The sequence below is a fragment of the Protopterus annectens genome, chromosome 10.part0 (genome assembly GCF_019279795.1).
Source record: "Protopterus annectens isolate FY-2018-M chromosome 10.part0, PAN1.0, whole genome shotgun sequence".
Taxonomy (NCBI): Eukaryota; Metazoa; Chordata; order Ceratodontiformes; family Protopteridae; genus Protopterus; species Protopterus annectens.
In genome coordinates this window covers 274,431,937-274,452,991 of record NC_056744.1, presented here as the reverse complement: position 1 = coordinate 274,452,991, position 21,055 = coordinate 274,431,937, and positions in this window count along the sequence as shown.

The window sequence follows — 21,055 nt, the reverse complement described above, 5'->3', positions numbered from 1 at the left end:
CAAAATCCTGAAACCAAAAGCCTGAAAATTCAGAATCCTGAAAACTCAAAATCCTGAAAGCCCAAAATCCTGAAAGACCAAAATCCTGAAACTCAAAATCCTGAAAACACAAAATAGACATACTGATGTCATTGTGGCTTTGCTATTGTTAGCCCTGTGGTGTTAGGTCATGCGTTGGGGTCAGGTAAGTGTGCGGTTGGTTTTATTTTAGGGTTAGAGGCGGTTTAAGTGAGTTAGGGTTAGGGCGCAGGTTAGGCATGTATGCAATAGTGACAAATATTGGGGTTGGGGCGGTTTAAGTGAGTTAGGTTTAGGGCGCGGGTCAGGTGAGTGTGCGATAGTGACGGACCTTAGGGTTAGGGTTAGGGTCAGGGTCAGTTGGTAGATATTAGTGTCTTTATAGTGACATATTAGCATTATTTGTGTTTTCAGGATTTTGAGTTTCAGGATTTTGGTCTTTCAGGATTTTGGGCTTTCAGGATTTTGAGTTTTCAGGATTCTGAATTTTCAGGCTTTTGGTTTCAGGATTTTGATTTTCAGGCTTATGATGTTTCAGGCTTCTGAATGGGAACCATATATATATATATATATCACAGGCCGTGCCAATGGGGGTGGGGGTCCAATCAACAAATGTGTAACACGTTACATCAACCCCTCTCCCACCTAGATGGGTGAAACTTACAAACACACGATAAAAGTAAACACACCACCGCTTCCCTGTCCACAGGCAGGGTACTACCTGTAGGAGAGACCTGCCACATCTAATCTTGAAACAAAGACATTAATGTCCCTTGTGGGACACCCCAAAAATTGATGATAATCGGAGTCAATCCCTGTAACAATTTATCTAACCAGGCAGTGTACGTACACGGACCAGTAGGTTGCACAAGCCTGATGACCCATGGGTCGAGACAACGTACGACATGGGTCCCAAGACGTGGAGAGTGGGCAATGTATAGTGATGTGGTTAAACCCCACCTGCACCCACAGTAAGGATGAATGCCGTAGAGGAGGGCCAGATGGGGGAACTATGGGTATGCAATTATGGGCCTAGACATGCAGGTGTTGGCTGGTGCAGTTGTATTTGGACTGCCCCAGGGATGTCAGTAATATTGTGAATTGGGCAGAATTTACTCCCATACCTCTCAGCCTCTAAGGGCTAAACCACTGGACAGAACCTAAACTGTTGGGGGGACAAATAGGGACAGAAAGCACATATTCCAATTGCAACCTCAGAAAGCTGATAGAATAATAGGTTATGCATTAGCATGACACGTCTGAAGGATGTGGAGTCGTAAACCCAATTATTTGTCTGTATTTAATGGTGTCAGTTCCTGGGTATTTTCCAGACAGGTGCAGATTGTAAGAGGAACACACCAATATTATGAAGCAAACTCTGGACAGGCCACAGATTCTGTACAGTCGGCATGCATGCTTATGCCTAACGGGCAGCCATTCCCGATATGGGTTCCACCGCAGCGCAGTCCAGTGTACATGGCAAAGTACGGTATAACCATATGTATTGTTGCATTACCCACTACACAACACCTACGAACACATGGTTGCAACAACCCACTGTTGGCATGTAAGCTGATGTAATAGGCATCACAACGTATTATTGAAGTTTCCACCCCCACCCAGGGGTGTGTGTCCAATGCAAACACCAAATGCAGTGCATATGCACAGCTGTTGTCATAGACAACATGGCCAGCTGTGGACCTTCCCTGCAGCCATCCTGCACATCCCTGGATAATCCCCCTACTAACACCCCCCTTTGTGCACCATGCACACCATGTACCTATCAGACCCTGTTCCATTCCTCTTTATGTCTACGGGAACACATAGGTGGCACCCTCTTCCCCCACTATATTGCCAGTATCTGGAACACCAACCCACATGTAGTATCACAGCTGTCTCACAGGACACATGTAACTAACATGTGAAGGAACACCTCAAGAACACCTGGAGCAGCACAGGCTCACTACCTTGCAACCCCCCCCCCCTCATCTCACACTATATCATGACATCAACTATTGATACCAACACCTGTTGTCCTACCTCGCATACAAATCCCAACATCCGACATGCCTTCTCTATTGCTCCCCATCCAATTATACCTACGGGCTACTGTACAGTTACAATGTCACCCCCACTACCTACCTACCTTCTCCCTATCTATTCACCTCTACTGTGTCACACAGATATGGAATATGTACACTTACCGCTAATACCTGCATGTAACCTATCCTGACCTGTGAAATAGGAATCCAACCTCACCTTAAACTGACCTTTGTCAACAGTCATACCTGACATGTAAACCTGACCTAAGCATGGATAATACCGACGGTTTAACATAAACTAAGCATGTTTAATGGGGGACATAGCTATGTTATGTCTGTTACCCTCTATGAATGTGATCACCCCAGCCTTAATTGAGATATGTAGCTGGGATCAATGTGGAGCTCTACACCCCGGGCCACTGCTGACAATGGACAAGCATACAGTCTGAGTGTCCCGGTTGACAGAGGTGAACAAAATGCATGATGTTGCACGTGTGTATGCGGGAGCAAGCAGGTGCAAGCCTGTTTGGCCACAGCTATGCAAGTACCATACTGTTGAAGCAATGCAGAGGCTAACTGAGGGCAAGACACTGCAACCAGAGTTCAGTAATGCTGTGCTACATGCAAACAAGTGCATTCCCACCTACAAATGTTCTACAGTGCCTCAGTCACTCTGTAGCCAACAGCTGTTGTGGCCATTAACAAAATAATCTGCACTGCCAGGTTGCAACCCCCCGACCCTGCACACTATAGTAGACATGAGTTCCACTAAGCCATGGTGGATACACATTCAGCTGCTGTGATCACAAACACATCATCCAGCACAGGTATCCAACAGTATAGGAACACGTGTCCATTGCACAACCACAGTATTATGAGCAGACTACGTGCAGCACAGAACAGTGCCTGTCCAATCATACTGTGAGAACAGTAGTCCTGCATAATACTGAATGGAATAATGATATACAGTGCACACAGTGGGGGCGTGTGAGCGTGCTTCATGCACAGTATGTCACACCTGGGGCATTGGTACCATGAAACTGGGAGATGAGGCTGGCCAGGCATGTGAGCAAACCGCTGCTACACAATACCCTGGCAGGATGCTACCAGTGGGAGAAACACTGTAGACCAGCTAGGTCTACTCTTGACACAACAAAAGGTTCGTCCCTGGTGGGATGACCCAACAGTTGTGGGTCACATTGATGTCACCACCAGTATCGGAGGAGGATCAGGGGAAGGCTGGTATGTACGTGGACTAAACGGATGAGGAGCCTACAGACGCTTTGGTGGGGACAGTATACTGGAGGTGCACCAAGACGTGCCAAGAGGGAAATATGCGGAGGTATAGTATGGCAGGTCCAGCAACTGGGGAATGGATGGATGCTGTGTACATGGAGCTTGGGGGCCGGGGGAAGGGAACACGTGTATGCCATTATGGTAGACATATGCAAACGAAGCAAAACAACAATAGTGTTGTGGCCAGAACATCTGTCTAACACGCATGCATTCCTAGGTTGAGTCCCACTGCAGCACATCCTATTTTCCATGTGCTATCCATATGTTACCTTCATTGTGCTGTATAACATACTAAGTAACATCTATATTTGCACAAGAGTACTGCCTTAAATGCACATGTGAAGTGTCATACTGACTAAGGCATTAGTAAGCATGTGTAAGTGCATAGCAGTAGTACGCATGGATACACAGTTGTAAGTGTGTGCACGTGTATTCGCATGGGGGTAAGCATTGCCTACATAGATTGAGCTAAGTAGATGATAGCTGAATGTAAGGTAATGCAACCCGAGTTTAGCATTGCTTAGCTCTGCGCATACATGCGCACACCCGCGTATGACCACTCAAATATCCCTAACTCACTCTGTATCCGACAGCTGGTGTTTTTCCCTGAAACAAAATATACAGCATGTATAAGGACCACTCCTGGGATGCTGCACATCATACACTACGTGATGTACCATTAAACCATGACAGATGTACATAACCACTCATTCCACTTACATATCATCCAGCACAATCAGTCAACAGCACATGGAATGTAGTAATAACACACCACACAACCTCTTAATGCATGAATCATGGACATAGTGCACCATGATGTGGGTACATATAGGGATATCTGTCATATCCTGCTGTAATACACTTCAAACGTTGCAAGTTACACAGTTATATGTGGTAGAACTCATATATTGATGGAGATGATACATCTGAAACATGTACGTGTCTACACGAATGACTGACCTCAGTCCTAAGGTCATCCTTGTCAATTGCCAGGAAAATGAGGTACAGGCCACACATATAGGTCGAACATGCATGCACATATGAACAGCTTTACATCTGTTAATGTAGAGAGATAGACAGCTATAGGCATATATATGTGTATGTACGACTCACAAATTACCACATAACAGCAATTGTACAGAGATAGATTAATATGTTCAGTGTATATATCTATATATATATATATATATCTACATACATATACATATACATATACATATACATATACATATACATATGGATACATATACATAGCTAGAGCTATATCAATGTATAGTTCTTTTCCACTATATATGGGGGTGTAACATATGTACTTATGCAGATATACATAAAAAAAATAGGGTGGGGGCACACATGAGGGACACCTGGCAATTAATGCAATGTAACCCCACCCAGTCCTAATGGATATGCTGTGCAAACCAATATCCAGCACATGCAATACTTGACAGCAGGACCCACCACAGCACAGCTACAATGCTCCAACAGTTATCCATGTCACCTGTACATAGGTTCATAGGTTGATACTAGGCTATCTGCCCTAAGGCATTTATAAGCCTAGCCAGAGTGTGTTTGGCTTTCGACACCCTTTTAGATTAGTTGACTGTGCCTCTGTATAGTGGGTCACAGAAGATAGCCCTTTTGAGGTTAGTTTACTGTGCCTCTGTCTAGTAGGGACACAGAAGAGATCCCAGGGGTAAACCTACGATCTCCCATCCACTCATCAAGATTTCTCTTGAAGAGGGTCATTGAGGAACTCTGCCTAACATGGATTGGGATTTTGTTCCAGAGTGAGGGGAGCCTCTGGGATATGAATCTGTCCCTCCAGCATGTCCTATTTATTTCTGTGCTGAGGTTTAAGTCCCTGGAGCGTGTAGCTCTAAGGGATTTGGATTTCCTGAGGTGGAGCATGTCCATTAATTCTGGGTTGGACATGGCTTTATACGTCAGGCACAGATCACCTCTGAGTAGGCGGTAAGCAACTGAGTAGAGCTGGAGTTTCTTTAGCCTAACTGCATAGGACATCTGTTTGAGTCCCTTGATCCTCTTGGTGAGGTACTTTTGGGGTCTTTCCAGTTGCTGCAGGTGTTGGGTAAGGTACATCCCAAATGGGGCATTGTATTCAATTATGGGCCTGATGAGTGATGAGTAGAGGGGCACAATGACCTCTCTTGGTCTAGATGTGAACCCTTTTGTGATAAGGTGGGCTATATAAAAGGTCTTTCGAACCACTTTGGCAATGTGATTGTCAAAGGAGATATTGCTATCTACTTGGGTCCCCAAATCCCTAATTACTTCTTCTGTACTTAATGGATTACCACCTATGTGCTAATTTGTGGGCACTTTGTTTTTCCCAAAAGGGATGACTATGCACATTTTGGCATTTAGCTTTAGGCCATGGCTCTGGCACCAGTTATCCGTCTCTGTGAGACCCTTTTGGAGGATGCTTGTGTCAGTCGGCGAGTCAATTATGGCACCCAGTGTGCAGTCATCTGCGAACTTGGTCAGCCATAGTCCTCCCATGTTAGCCTGTACCTCAGAGAAATATATACTGAACAAGAGAGGTCCCAGGACTGAGCCTTGTGGGATGCCACTTGTAACTGGTTTAGAGTCTGACATGACACCTGCAATTCTGACCATATGGGTTCTATCCATGAGCCAGTTTGCAACCCATCTTGTGACATACGGGTTGATATTTAAGCTGGTGAGCTTATTTATGATGCCCGAGTGGGGTATTGTGTCAAAGGCTTTTGTGAGGTCCAGGTAGGCTGTGTGGACTACCTTCCCTTCATCTATGGCCTTGGTGACTGTTTCAAAAAAGTCGACCAGGTTCAAGAGGCAAGATCTGCCCTTAACAAAGCTGAATTGGGTAGGATCCAGTGCTTGGAGGTTCCCAATGTCTTTGTTTATGAGTTTCATGATGATACGCTCCATAGCTTTGCAGACCAGGTTAGTCAGGCTTATAGGGCGATAGTTTCCGGGGTCCATTGTGGCACCACCTTTGTGCAGTGGGACCACTGTTGCTGTATGCCATTCCTTGGGTACATATCCTGTAGTAAGGCTGAGATTGAACAGTGACTTTATGTGAGGGTTCAGTTCTTCTTGGAGCATGTGTAAGACGCAGCCCGGGACACCGTCCGGTCCCATTGATGCTGTGTTTTTTGCTGTGGAGAGGGCAGCTCTCACCTGTGCATCTGTCATGTCAGGGAGGCTACACTCTGTTGCGATAGACATTTGCTCTTTTTGGGGGGAAGGGGGGGAGAAGTTTGCACTGAACCTGTCTGCCAGGATGTTGGCAATGTCTGTGGGTTCAGTGTATTTTTTGTCATTTTGAACTAACTCAGAGCATATCTGGGAGTTGCCACCCAGGTTCCTGACATAACTAAAGAAGGCCTTGTGATTATCTTTAGCATCTTGTGCAATTTTTCTTTCGAAGCTGGCCTTAGATGATTTTATGAGGGATCATAGTTTCTTGCTAGTACTGATCAGAGATGCCTTCCCTTTTTGGGATTTTGCTCTATCATGTAGTAGCTTCCTCCTTCTGTTGTATAGCTTATTTATGGCTGGGGTCCACCAGAGAGGTCTCCTGCCTTTGGAGGAATGAGTCTTGGTTTTATTTGGGATAGCACGATCCATGCATTCCTGTAGGTGTCCATAGAAAGCGTTTGTAAAGGATTCTGCGGTTTGGGCCGTATTTTCCAGTAACCCGGGGGCTTTGAAGGATTCCACCTCGGTTTTGAGAAGTGTGAAGTTTGCTTTTGAGAAGTTCTTCACCGTGGTTTCCTTGGCTGGGAGTGGAGACGGGATATGGATGTCCAGTGAGATTAATTTATGGTCAGATCTTACTAATGAGGGGTATACCTCTGGTATAGAACATAGAGTCCCCATGTTGGTGATGATCAAGTCCAATATGTTTTTCCCTCTTGTGGGAGTGGTGACCAGTTGTTCCATAGCATTTGAATTTATAAATTCTAGTAACCGTTGGGTGAGGGTGTTGGGGCTTGAGTAGTGCTCCCAGTCTATGTTTGGGTAGTTGAAGTCACTCAATATAATGGTGTTTGGAGAGACCTTCATATTCTCTAGTGTTCTCAGGAAAGTGGAGTGGGGTTCCTGAGTTTGGGATGGTGGTCTGTAGCAGGCTACAAACTGAAAGTCAGTTTTGCCCACTGCTAGCTGCACATGGATGGTCTCCGATGCTTCATGCAGTGCCACTAACCTGGAGGTGTGGGTATCTTTGCTGAATATGGATACCCCCCCCTCTTTTTGTGGTTCAGTCCGAGTTTTGGGGCCGAAAAGCATGGTATGAGGTATAACCTGGTAGTGCTGGGATGCTCACGGGAGCCTTGAACCAGGTTTCACTTACTGCACAGATATCGATATTCTCCATACTGAGGAGAGCCTCGAGTGCATGCATCTTGAGGTTTAGACTTCTGGCGTTGAGCAGCATTACCTTTAGTTTCTTTTTCTTTGTGTTGTCTATGGAGGTGGGTTTGTCTTTTGAGCCTTGCCTAAAAAAGGCACTTCGGGGGTGGCAAGAGCCTTAGCCAGTATTTGAAAGCCCAGGGGTGACAGGTGCAAGCCATCCCTAGCAAAGCAATGTGGCTTGTCGAGCATGTCATCCCAGGCTGACAGACATTGGATTCCCCTTTGAATGAAACCAATACTTTAGCCAATTATTAAAATTGATCATTTTGTCTTTATACTGTGGCATCATTCTTGGTGAGGGTAAGATGCTACTCAAGGTCAGGGTCATACCGGCCTGGGCTACATGATCAGAGAGCTCCTCTATGTCTCTTTTCATGTAGTCCAGGGAGGTATGTCTCAGGTCATTCACACCAGCATGGACAATGACGGAGTCATATTTGTACTTGCTTTGGAGTGACCTGAGTGCTTGTGTTATGTGGCGGATCCTGGCACCAGACAGGCAGCTTACAGTGACCTTCTCCTTGTTCAGCCTGGTGAGTGGGACGTCAGTGTGTCTGACAATAGAGTCACCTATTACAAGTGTATTACGGGTTTTTGTTTAGCCTTAAGGGCTGTGACTGTGTGGCACACTGACTTTGTGAACTATGTGATACTTGGGTATTGTTGTGCGGTAGCGGTTGCTTGGATGTCTGCTTTGGAGGTCTCTGCTGCTTGGGCAGATTTTTATTTACAGCCTCCGAGTATGTTTTTGTGTGTTTATATGTTTGGTTTTCTGTTGCGATAGGTCTATGTGAGACTGGATTTGTGGTGTGTGTGGTTACCTTCTCCTCCTGACTGACTGCACCAGTATTGGGTTGAGAGAGCTCAGCCTCCAGTTTGGCTATATAATTGCATCTCTCACATATATTTGAGCTTGTTGGGAGGAGGAGAGGGTGGTCTGTGTACATAAGGCAGTTGTAACATTGCCTCAGGATTCCCAGATTCACCAGCTGGACTGGAGAGTAAACCCGAAACTGACTTTTGGACAAGCCAGAATAGTATAAGGAACTACTTTTTGACTGATCAGAAAGGACCAATAGGGAGCCAAGTACTTAAACGGAGTATAAGAGGGTGTAGTGCTTTAGTTTATTAGTGCTTACTTATAAGATTACTTATACGAGCAACTGCAGGGCTTTAGAATGAAAACAGAGTGCTTACTTTGAGATTTAGAACAGTTCTAAGGGAAAAAGTGAAGAGCAGACTTTGTGGAGCCGGGAATAGTTTAAATCCATTTAAGCGGCGCTGCCCGATGCTGCGCTATGTGCAAAATCGTGCAAAACTGCACAAATGTGGGTTCTAAAGCAGGGAAACTGAAAGAGATAGGAATTGACCCAGAGCAGCCAATAAGCTACTAGTTTCAGGGCTGAGACCACTCCTCCAGGGACAGATAGACTGTTCAAAGCTCCGCACTCTCACTGGTGAACAGAGAAGCTTCCTCCTATCCAAGTAAGGATATGGGCAACACTGGAAACTATACCACAGTCCGGAATTCAGCAAAACCTGAAATCTGGACTAATCTAGTTCAGCAAAGGCAGGAAAAGAGAATTATTTTTTGTTTTGTTTTTTTCAGGAAACAGCAGAAAAACACACAGAAAACACTGTACATGCTAAAAACAGGCTAGCACACTTTAGTGTGTAGCCTACAGCAGTTATACAATACAAAAATGACTTAAATTAATATAAAACAAGTGCAAAAACTGTAAAAAGCAGAAGGCAAATGCAATTTAAACTTTTTGAAGCACAGATTAGTTAGAAATTCGCTTTTTAGGTGGGAAAAGGCAGTCGGAGCAAAAAAAAAAACAGAGAAAAAATACTTAAATCTGGAAAAGTCTCTCTTGGGTCTCTCTGTTGCCTGTATCACTCTGCAGGACACCACGGGGAGCTGTGCGGAGTTGTATACTGGCGCAAACTGCAAAAAATACAGGTTTTAAAGCAGGGAAACTGAAAGAGATAGGAATTGACCCAAAACGGCCAATAAGCTACTAGTTTCAGGGCTGAGACCACTCCTCCAGGGACAGATAGGCTGCTCAAAGCTCCCCTCTCTCACAGGTGAACAGAGAAACTTCCTTCTATCCAAGTAAGGTAATGGCAACACAGAAATTGTAACACAGCCCTGGATTCAGCAATAACCTGAAAACTGGACTATACTAGTTCAGAAAGGTGGGGAACAAGTATATATTTTTTTTTCAGAAAATAGAGCAGATACACTCAAAATTAGCCCAAAAATGCCAATAAACTACTAATTTCTGGGCTGAAACCACTCCTCCAGGGACAGATAGTCTGCTCAAAGCTCCCCTCTCTCACAGGTGAACAGAGAAACTTCCTTCTATCCAAGTAAGGTATGGCAACACAGAAACTTGTAACACAACCCTGGATTCAGCAATAACATGAAAACTGGACTATACTAGTTCAGAAAGGCGAGAAACAAGTATATATATATATATATATATATATATATATATATATATATATATATATATATATATATATATATATATATATATATATATATATATATATATATATATTTTTTTTTCCAGAAAATAGAGCAGATACAATCAAAACAACACTTTACCCAATTAACCAGTTAAAAAGCTTAAAACTGAGCCCTGTTCCAGCAGTCTTCAAACAGACAAGTTCTAACTGCACAGTCCTGCCACTAGGGTACAGAGAAACCTTTTCCAAAAAAAGACGGCCTGGGTCAGTGCACAAGTCATGCAAACAAAGCTAGATCCAGCTGGCCTGAATCTAGTCTATGCTACAGCAAACAATGCGTACCGATTTCAGAAAGAAACAGTTCAAGTAAGCATGCGCAATAAGCCTTTAACCAGAAATTCCCAGCTCAGAAGGGCAGAATCTAGCCTCTCCTCCCACAAGAGTGCAGACCACAAACCTTCTTAATGTAAAATAACTGGCCTGAAGCCCAAGTCCTTAACCTAGAACTAATACACTTGACACACAATACACATGTCAGACCAATATCTGTAACATATCATGCAGATACGCCATTGTACCATAGGGAATGTACTATGTTGAAGGGCTACACATTACAACGGTACAGATATGCACACACATTCATTCACTGACGATCAAGTGCATGTATATACACACACACATATATATATATATATATATATATATATATATATATATATATATATATGATATATGAGATATATGTGTACATACACATATACACAGACAAAGGGTATTAGTAGCCATACTGTAGCCTTGTAGCCTCTTAATCCTGTATATATATATATATATATATATATATATATATATATATATATATATATATATATATATATATATATATAGTCAGCTGCTCTTACTATAACTGCCTTAGTTGCTGTTCTGCGGGCTATCTGTTCAGTTGTTCTTACTCTGCACTTATTACTGCTTGTTAGTGGCCTTCTAATTTAATGCCTTCTGCACTTGTTTTTGTCATTTGATAATTTAATTGCATTTAATTAAACTGTATTTGCCGTAATATTGATATACGTGTGCTAGCCTGCACTGCATTTGAATTGTATTTACTGCTGTTTTAGCTGCTTTTCTGTTAAAAAAAATAAAAAATCCTAGCTTATTTCCTGCCTTTCCTGTAACTTATCTAGTCCAGATACAGACTTGCTGTATCCAGGTCTGTCTGTAAGCTCCTGAGCACCCCCAAGCCTTTCTGTGTTGGAGGGAAGCCTTCTAGCTTATCAGTGGCAGTGGTAAGCACTAGGTAGCCTATCTACCACAGGAGAAGAGGTTTCTGGCCCATAAATTATAGTTTATTGGCCATATGAGAAGCTCTTCCATCTCTTTCAACTTTCTGATTCAAAAGCCTGTGTTTGTGCTTGTTTCCTGCCTTTCCTGTTACTAATCTAGTCCAGGTACAGATTTGCTGTATCCAGGACTCTTTGTAAGCTTCTTAGCCCCCCCCCCCAAGCCTTTCTGTGTTGGAGGGAAGCCTTCTAGCTTATCAGTGGGAGTGGTAAGCATCAGGTAGCCTATCTACCATGGGAAGAGTGGGTTTTGGCACATATATTGTACTTTATTGGCCATTTAGGCAGTTTTTCAGCTTGCTGGCTTAAAGCATTAGGTAGCCTATCTACCACAAGAGGAGTGGTTCTGGCCCAAAAATTGTAGATTTTTGGCCATTTGGGCAGTTGTTTTTTTTCCATCTCTCTCAAATTTCTGGTTTTAAAGCCTGTGTTTGTGCTTGAGCCCCACTTTTCCCGTAACTAGTCTAGTTCAGGTACAGATTTGCTGTATCAATTATTGTTTGCAAGCTTCTGAGCCCCCCAAGCCCTTCTGTTGGAGTGCAGGCTTCTAGCTTATCAGTGGGAGTGGTAAGTACTAGGTAGCCTGTCTACCACAAGAGGAGTGGTTCCTGGCCCAGGATTTGTAGTTTATTGAACATTTGGGAAGTTGTCCAGCTCTTTCAACTTTCTGGTTTAAAAGACCACATCTGTGCTTGTTTCCCATCTTTCCTGTATCTAACCTACTGGAAAACACTAGAAAGCGTTAAACTGATATAAGCCTTCTAGCTTAAAAGAGAGACTTTGGAGTGATTGAGTATCAGTTTTCTGTATTTTCTTGCTGTACTTAACTGTTTTCTGCCTAAACACTGATTTTCCAGCACTTATTGTGATTTAAAAGCTTGTTTTTTTTTTCACATATTGTACTTATTTGACTGCCTGCACTTTTAAAAAGTTGTTTTTGTTTAAATAAATTGTTTAACTGTTGTAGGCTACACATTAAAGTGCAATAGCCTTTTCTGATCACTTGTAGTCGTTTAAAGCTGTTTTAAGTGTACTTTTTACTGTATTTGCCTTATCTTTTAAAAAAAAATAAATAAATACATTTCTTGTTTCCCGCCTTTCTAAGCTAGTATAGTCCAGTTTTCAGGCTAGGGCTGAATTCAGGGCTGTGTTACAAGTTTCTGAGTTGCCCATACCTTACTTGGATATAGGGAAATTTCTCTGTTCACCTGTGAGAGAGGGGAACTTTGAGCAGTCATCTGTCCATGGAGGAGTGGTTCCAGCCCAGAAGTTAGTAGTTTAAAAAACGCGTTGCATGGTTTTGTGCGCCGGGCAGCACCGGTCAGCTAGGGTTAAATTATTCCTGGTTCCACTAAGTCTCCTTCAGTTTTTCACTTCATACTAGTCTAACTCTCAACCTAAGCACTCAAAAAGCATCCTACAGTCCAGCACTTGCTCAGACCTAATAGCAAGCACTAATATACCATGACACTAGACTGCTCAGCAGGGCAAGTGTCTTTATCCACCCCTCACCAACCAAGCGACTAAGCAGCTCACCCTACTATTCAGGCATGACCAAAGGGCAACTTCAGGTGTACTCTCCAGTCCAGCTGGTGAATATGGGTATCCTGAGGCAATGTTACAACTGCCTCATGTACACAGACAGCCCTCTCCTCCTACCACAAAACACTAACATATGTGAGAGATGCAATTACACAGCCAAACTGGAGGCTAAGGTATCTCTACCCAAGACTGGAACAGACAGTCATGAGGAGAAGGTTAACACTTGCACCACACCTCCAGCCTCACATAGACCTACTAAACCAGCACTGGCAAAAGATACACATAAATACACGAAATCATACTTGGAGGCTTTAAATAAAAACCTGCAAAAGCATTTGAGAGCTCCAAAGCAGACACCAACAAAATCTGCACCTCCCATCACAAACCAGACAACACATAAAACACAAAATCAATGTGCCGCACAGTCACAGCCCTTAAGGCAAAATAACATACCTAACACACTAGTAATAGGTGACTCAATAGTCAGGAACACTGACGTCCCACTCACTAGGCTGGACAAGGAAAAGGTTACTGTTAGCTGCCTGTCGGGAGCCAGAATCCGCCACATAACACAAGCACTCAGGTCACTCCAGAACAAGTACAAATATGACTCTGTCATTGTTCATGTTGGTGTGAATGACCTGAGCTGTACCTCCCTGGACTACATGAAAAGAGACATGGAAGAGCTCTCTGATCATGTAGCCCAGGCAGGTATGACCCTGACCCTGAGTAGCATCCTACCCTCACCAAGAATGATACCTCAGTATAAAGAAGAAATGATCAATTTCAACAATTGGCTAAGCTTCTGGTGTCATTCAAAGGGGATCCAGTGTCTGTCAACCTGGGATGACATGCTCCACAAGCCACGTTGCTTCACTAAAGATGGCTTGCACCTATCACCCCTTGGCTTTTGAATACTGGCCAAGGCTCTTGCTGCCCCATAGTGCCTTTTTTTAGCAAGGCTCAAAATTCAAACCCACCTCCGTAAACAGCACAAGTAAAAAACTGAGGGTTATGCTACTCAACGCCAGGAGTTTAAATCTCAAAATGCATGTGCTCGAAGCACTCCTAAGTATGGAGAACGTTGACATCTCTGCAGTAACTGAAACCTGGTTCAAGGCTCAAGAGAATACTCCAGCACTACTGGGATACAACTCATACCACACATTTCGGCCACAGAACACGGACCGAAACACAAAAGGAGGGGGATGTATCCATATTCATCAAGGATACCCACACCTCCAGGTTAGTGGTGCAGCATGATACCTCTGAGATCATCCATGTGCAACTAACATCGGGCAAATCTGCAATGCAAATTGTGGTCTGCTACAGATCACACTCCATGACCTAGGACCACCACTCCACCTTCCTGGAGACACTGGAAAACATGAAGGTCCTACCGAACACCCTGATCTTGGGAGATTTCAATTACCCTTCCATTAACTGGGAAAACTACTTGAGTACAAACTCCCAGGTTCAGCGCATCCTGAAATTTATCAACTCAAATGCCCTGGATCAGCTGGTAAACTCCCCTACCAGAGGCCACAACATATTGGACCTGGTCATCACCAACATGGGCGACAGGTACTCCGTACCGGAGGTCAACCCGTCACTGGTTAGATCAGACCATAATCTAATCACCCTGGATGTCCACACCCCACCACCACCACCAATCAAGGAAACCACAGTGAAAAACTTTTTTAAAGCAAACTTCGCCTTACTTAAGTCAGAGGTGGTAAGCTTCACAGCCCCCACGCTAAAGGATAACACTGCCCAAGATGCAGAATCCTTTACAATTGCACTCTATGAACACCTACAAGGATGCATGGATTGTGCTACCCCTAGCAAAACCAAGACTCACTCCCCTAAGAGAAGGAAACCAGTCTGGTGGACCCCTGCCATAAACAGGTTATACAGCAAAAGGAGGAAACTAGTTTAGAAAAAAAGCAAATCCCAAGAAGGAAAGACATCCCAGATCAGTATCAGTAAGAAACTAAGGTCCCTCATAAAATCATCCAAGGCTAACTTCGAAATAAAAATAGCCAAGGACTCGAAAGATAACCACAAAGCCTTCTTTAGCTATGTCAAAAATCTAAGTGGCAACTTGCAGATATGCTCTGAGATAGTGCAAAATATCACAAAATATACTGAACCTACTGATATTGCCAACATACTGGCAGATAGATTCAGTGCAAACTTCACCTCCCTCTCACCTTCAAAAGGGCCCGCAACAATACCAGAAAAGTGTAGTGTTCCGGAAATCACAGAAGCACAGGTGAAAACAGCCCTTTCAAAAGCCAAAAACAAAGCATCAATGGGGCCAGATGGTGTCCCAGGCTGCATCTTGCACAAACTACAGAACGAACTAACCCCCCAACTAAACACGCTGTTCAACCTCAGCCTCTCCACAGGCTACATGCCCATAGAATGGCACACAGCAATGGTTATTCCACTCCACAAAGGAAGAGCCACAACTGACCCTGGTAACTATCGCCCCATAAGCCTGACTAGCCTGGTCTGCAAGGCTATGGAGCGCATCATCATGGAACTCATTAACAAAGACATTGGGAGTCTCCAAACACTTGACCCGACCCAGTTCGGCTTTGTTAAGGGCAGATCATGCCTACTAAACCTGGTTGACTTCTTCGAGACAGTTACCAAGGCCATAGATGAGGGAAAGGTGGTTCACACAGCCTACCTTGATCTCGCCAAGGCATTCAACACCATTCCTCACTCGGGTGTTATAGAAAAACTCACCAGCCTGAACATAAACCCCTACGTCACAAGATGGGTGGCTAACTGGCTTACAGACAGAACTCACATGGTAAGAATAGCAGGCTCCAGGTCTGACTCTAAACCAGTCACAAGTAGTGTCCCGCAAGGCTCAGTTCTGGGACCCCTACTGTTCAGCATATATTTCTCAGAAGTACAGGCAAACACAGGAAGACTATGGCTAACCAAGTTCGCTGATGACTGCAAACTGGGAGCCATAATTGACTCTCCAGCTGACATGGACATCCTCCAAAAAGACCTTACTGAGACAGACATCTGGTATCAAAGTCATGGCCTCAAGCTAAATGCCAAAAAAATTCATAGTCATCCCGTTAGGGAAAAACAACCATCCACGAATTACTACATAGGCAGCAGCCCCCTTAATACAGAAAAGGTAATAAGAGATCTGGGTCCCAGGTAGATAGTAATCTCTCCTTTGACAATCATACTGCCAAAGTAGTTAGGAAATCCTTCTACATGGCCCATCTAATTACTAAGGGGTTCGCATCTAGAAATAAAGAGGTTATAGTGCCCCTCTACTCATCACTCATCAGACCCATCATAGAGTACAATGCCCCATTTGGGATGTGCCTCACAACACACTTCCAACAGCTTGAAAGACCACAAAAGCACCTCACCAAGAGGATTACTGGCCTCAAACATATGTCCTATGCAGCCCGACTGAAAAAACTCCGGCTGTACTCAGTGGCATATCGCTTACTCGAGGTGATCTCTGTCTGACTTACAAAGCCATGTCCAACTTAGAATTGATGGACATGCTCCACCTAAAGAAATCCAAGTCACTGAGAGCCACTCACTCTAGTGAGCTAAACCTCGCCACAACAATAAATAGAACATGCTGGAGGGATAGATTCCTGTCACACAGAGACTCCCCATGCTTTGGAACAAAATTCCTAACTACATTAGGCAGAGCCCCTGACTAACACTCTTCAAGAGAAGCCTTGATGAGTGGATGGGTAAGAGAAAGTACACCCCTGGGATCACTTCATTGGCTCTGCTTGACAGAGGCTCAGTTAATTAATCAATGGGGCAGCGAAGGCCAACACACTCTGGCTAGGCTTATAAATGCCCTCAGGCAGATAGCCTAGTACCTACCTATGAACCTATGAACCTATGCACATGTGTAGCAGTAGTGTGGACTTACTGGGAGGAATGTATATCCCCAGCCACAAGCCCTGTAACTGGTACCTGTGACATGTGTGGTGTGACAACCAGCCCCACAAAGGGGATACTTACATTACACATATACCCACTCACAGTTCAAAGGACATGACACGACACACAGGTATGTATACACAGACAACTTTTATTTGTGTACCATACAATAATGTATGCCATTTCTGACAGCACATGGCTGTTGATGTATATAACCAGTGATGTATGCAAGGCCCACACATAACAGTCGATGCAGACAGTGCAGATATATATCATACTATGATGTCCAGGCTAAGCCCTTCAATTTGTACATTTGATAATGGATTTGCCTGCACAATACATAACAGTCAACAATATCAGATGTAGTTCAGCAGCCTCCAATTACACCCTGTAGTCAAGGCCTAGGGATAATGGCAATGTATCTGTCACATGTATGGTCCCTGGCCAACAAATGTTTTGGGTGTCCACACTATGACTGGGATGATAGTAGGAATACTAGCAGTGGTGAATGATAGGCCATTACCTAACAACCCATACCCGTATCACAGCAGGACAAAGGCTGACATATATGTGGAGGACAAAGGCAGGAATGCAGGGCCATACCCGCAATGTTGCAGTAACACACCCTGGAACATGCTGATGTTACAGGATGTGTGTAACATACCCTTATGCAGGGATACGACATCAGATACACAAATGGATATAGCCATGAACTGCTAGCATGCAACACACACACTGCCAGTGTAATATCTGACACAGGACCTGTGTGGTGGACAGACAACACATAATAGGCACACCTCTGTCCAGCTAGAGTATGGCCCACAGTAGTGAGCTATGCAGACAAACTGCAGTCTAAGGTAAACTAGTATGTATGCACACACACACACACACACACACACACACACACACACACACACACACACACACACACACACACACACACACATATACACACACACACACACACACACACACCCTGTAACTCCAGTATTATGCATAGCATTACACCACTCTACTCACAGTCTGTCTGTATGTCCTGATCCTCCTACATATTTGTGGCTGTAAGTGGTATTGCTACCTGCTGTCTGTTACATTTATGCCCACACACAGGAAGGATGTCCATCACACAGGGAATGTACAGGGAATACGCACATATGATGTAGGGATTCATAGTGGGTGGTTGCCATGACAGTGGTAATCGGAAGTGCTACACATGTGTAGTCATATATATATATATATATATATATATATATATATATATATATGGCTATCTGGATACGTACATGTCCATATCGTCTCACCATATGTCCTGGACATGGAGTGTAGCCCTACCCCAGCCCCTATAGTCCCAATGTAGTAGTGCAGGGAGATGTCTGGTATGTATAGCTGGTATATTAGTAGACATTTGCTACTGTCATTGGTATTGTTGTCACAGACGCGGTGTGTGTGGAAGGTGACATATGATCATAACATGTGTGCCACTGGCTACTGGCAGACATCCTAATGTTATCATGGTACAGTACCTGGATATATAGCAGGCTCAACAGCCATGTCACAGCACAGGGTAGGCTACACCTGTGTGACAGTGCTTAACCACAACCAATGTGAATACAGCCACAGCCACATATGGTACGCTAGCATACTAGTACAGTATAAGGACTATCTGTCCTACACCATCCTCATATGTGCCACTCACAGCATAACCCTACATATACTGGGCTGCTACACAGTCTGGTCTGATGGCTGTCTGTGGTATGGGGCATGTGTGTGTATTGCCCTACACACATGTAAGGTAATATGGTACCATACAGTGGGGCAGCATGTAACAACAGATAGAAGGGGAGCTAGGACAATGACATCTAGCACAATCTGTACACAGGCCACAGTACATATGAACAATACACACACTGCCAACATTTACCATCACTACACAACCCTCAGTATTGTACAGACATCCACAGGATTTCCAGGGTATGGCATTAAGTGTAACCCCTACTGTACATGACATGTGTAGCACTCTGATATATCACTGGCATGTTATCACATATATTGACAGTTTACGGTGTACAGCACATATGCACCACTTCATGCACGACATATGTACAAAGGTTGACAGAGGTGTGGCTGACAGCATGTACACAGGGCCAGTATAGACATGTCGCTGTGATACCCTCATTAATCTATCATTGTAATGCGGTTTGTTGCAACATATGTCCAATGAGGGATATGTAGTCAGTAACTGTCATGGCCTTCACCATCAACAGACTGCATTCCTCACAGTACCTTCTGCATTCTATGGATAGCTGCATCATGGCTAACACATGACAGCAAAGGCACAACACTGCCCAGTCTGCAGATGAGCCTACAGATGGGGATTCCTGATATACATGGAACTGACCTGGCAGGTATTGTGACATGTATGACAGGCATATCCAGTCAAACACTTTTAATACAGCATTACTCCACATGCAGTATAGCAGCACTTACAGTTCGTAGGCAGGTCAGGCACATCATCCTCCTGTTCTTGCCCTCTTCCCACAGTGTATGTTGTTAGAGGTAAACCCCTACCCCATCTAAAATGCTGTTTGCCAAACGACAGTTCTAGCTTCTGCTCACAGTAACAGATAAGGGCCAACACCATCAGGATGTTAACAGGTAGTGGAGGGCAATTCCATGCAATTGGCTATGGGAATTTTACCACACCTGTTCCACATGCAATTGGCTAGGGAAGACCTGCAATACATGCAGAGGCCATCAGCTGATCATGAGCATCACATTAAATACACATGCTGCTGCCTAAGCAATGCAGGTGTGGGCCTCTACATCCACCAGAGAAGGGTGTGGGGGAGGCAGACAGAGGCAAATACATGTCAGGGAGGGGTGGGAGGGTAAAACCGACACATGTTTGTGTCACACACCTTCCAACACAGGGTATCAAACACCCAACAGCTATGTAGTGCTATCACAGTCCAATGCTGTTATTGGATGTGCCACATGGGTTATCTGGTGGGGAGCATTCAGAACATATATGTGATAGTTAGTGACATCTGCTACAGGGATACAGTAGATATACAGTAGGTGACGTACACATGCCTGTCTGCATGAACAGGTGCCAGCATCAGCACAGACACACTCACACAGGGATGTACACATATTAACACACTTGGCAGGGCCAGGAGTGCAACCCGTCACTAGTGGGATTGCCACAACACATCAATGTGCAGGGAACACATGCACCACACGGGTGATATGGAGGTCGTATGTGCAGAAAGTATGAGGGGGTGTCAGACATAAGGCAGCATGCTCCACTGTGCCCTGGGGGGAGTAGTGCATGTGGATGTGGACATACACACCATACAACACACACATGAACACAAACACGCATGGATGCATGTCGGCATGGGTGTGTGTTGGCCAGCAGTGCCAGCAGGCTTTACAAGGGTAGGCGATGGATATACCTTGGCATCAGCCCACATGACAATGTTTTGCATTGTGGCACAGGCCTTTAGCTTCTGCATTTGCCCACACAGGTGGGTATTGCATTCGTCTTCCAGGCACCTGGGTGACCAATGTATATGGCCAATGCTGTGCATCACTTGCCATGTGTGTGTTCCCTAGTCCCTGACTTGGATGGTGTCTAGGATGTGCACACATCCCACATGCATGTACAGTGACATGTGGAACTGTACCTAGGTTGTCTGGCCCATACTGTGAACACAACATATCATCAGATGTGCCAGTCTTGCCCATGTGTGGCAGGGAGAGGTACTGGTCAGCAGATGTGCCATGTAGCATGCTAATAGCATTTCCTGATGTCATTGTCATCTGTCCATACATGCCATGTTGTCAGGCATGGTATGTCTGTTGTGAGTGACATGTAAAGGCACAGTGGGGTTGCTAACTGTGATTGGCAGGCCTTGATGTCACATGTATGGGTATGGCTTTGCACCTCAGCCTCTCAGCCATTTACGTATG